Source organism: Hippopotamus amphibius, chromosome 1 (genome assembly GCF_030028045.1).
Source record: "Hippopotamus amphibius kiboko isolate mHipAmp2 chromosome 1, mHipAmp2.hap2, whole genome shotgun sequence".
Taxonomy (NCBI): domain Eukaryota; kingdom Metazoa; phylum Chordata; class Mammalia; order Artiodactyla; family Hippopotamidae; genus Hippopotamus; species Hippopotamus amphibius.
Genome location: NC_080186.1, coordinates 53,917,028 through 53,918,673, shown reverse-complemented (window position 1 = coordinate 53,918,673; position 1,646 = coordinate 53,917,028). Strand labels below are relative to the sequence as shown.

The window sequence follows — 1,646 nt, the reverse complement described above, 5'->3', positions numbered from 1 at the left end:
AAGAACTCAAGTCATATATGTAGAGCCCTTCTGCATTGCCCAGAGAGGGATCCCCATGGCATTGTCCTCTGTTCGCGTAATAACTTCAAGGGGAACTTTCATGATGTCCACAGTTCTTGACGTCCTACAGATGAAAGAGGAGGATGTCCTCAAATTCCTTGCAGCAGGAACTCACTCAGGTAGTACCAAACTTGACTCCCAAGTGGAACATTTCATCTACAAAAGGAAAAATAATAGCATCTATATCATAAATCTAAAGAAGACTTACTTGGGAGAAGCTTCCACTGGCAGTTCACGCAGGGGACGTGGACTCAGTCCATGGTTGGGGAACTAAGATCCCCCATGCTGTGGGGCAACTAAGCCCGTGCACCACAACTACTGAGCATGTGAGTCACAGCTACATTGCCCACGCTCTGGAGCCCATGCATCACAGCTAGAGAGAAGTCTGCAGCCCACAATGAAAAACCGGTGTGTGCAATGAAGACCCGATGCAGCCAAAAAATAAAATAAAATTAAAATAAAATAAAATAAATAAAATAAAATAAAATAAAAGTCTCTGTCTGTAAAAAACAAAAACAAAAAACCCTGGCTGATGTCACTGTCGTCCTCTAGGGATACTGGCCAGCAGACTGCTGAAATTTGCTGCTGCCACTGGAGCCACTCCTGTTGCTTGCTTGGTGCTTTACTCCTGAAACCTTCACTAATCAGATCCAGACAGCCTTTCAGGAGCCTCATTCTTCTGGTGGGTATTACCCCAGGGCTGACTCCAGCCTCTATGTTAACCTGTCTACCATCACTCTGTGTAACACAGATTCTCCTTTTTGCTATGTGGACACTGTCATCCCCTGCAATGACAAGGGAGCTCACTCAGTGGGTCTGATGTGGTGGATGCTGGTCCAGGAAGTTCTGTGCAGTCTTCTGTGAACACCCATGAGAGGTCATGTGTGATCTCAACTTATACAGAGATCCTGAAAAGACTGAAAAGGAAGAGCAAGGTGTGCTAAAAAGGCTGTGACCATGGAGGATTTCCAAATGAAAGAACTGTTCCAGCTCCTGAGTTTACTGCTACTCAACCTGAGGTTACAGGCTGGCCTGAAGGCAGGCAGGTGCCCTCTGTGCCTATTCAGTTGTTCCCTGCAGAACACTGGAGCCCTCAGCCTGCCACTGAAGGCTGGTCTGCAGCTCCCACTGCTCAGGCCACTGAATGGGTGGGAACAACCACTGGGTGATCTTAAGCTGTTCTTCCACAGGCTGTTAAACAGAAAATAGAGATAAGGTTGTCAGAAAATAATCAATTTTGAAATAAATGAGTAAAACTATATGTGATACTATCCCTTCCAGGAGGTAGAAGTAGAGGTTATTCCATCCTTTGAAGATGGAACAGAATAGGGAAAGGAAAAACACCTTCCCCGAGTGATGAAGGTTCACATCCGCAGTGATGTCACGTGCATATCGTGTGTTGCCTGATACATATGATGAAAATGGCACTTCACCTCTGTGGTATTCTTCCCCCAAACCCATAACTCAGTCTAACCATCAGAAAACAGACAAATCAAGTTTGAGGGACATTTTAGCAGGAAACTTTGCCAGGACCCCTCAAGACTGTCATGCAAAACAGGGAAAGACTGAAAAATTGTCACAGACTA

At 45.4% G+C, this 1,646-nt stretch overlaps 1 pseudogene; it reads left to right on the top strand.

Annotated features, from left to right (window-relative positions):
• Nucleotides 1-531: 531 nt before the first annotated feature.
• Nucleotides 532-1,229, top strand: LOC130859641 (40S ribosomal protein SA-like; annotated as a pseudogene).
• Nucleotides 1,230-1,646: the final 417 nt, after the last annotated feature.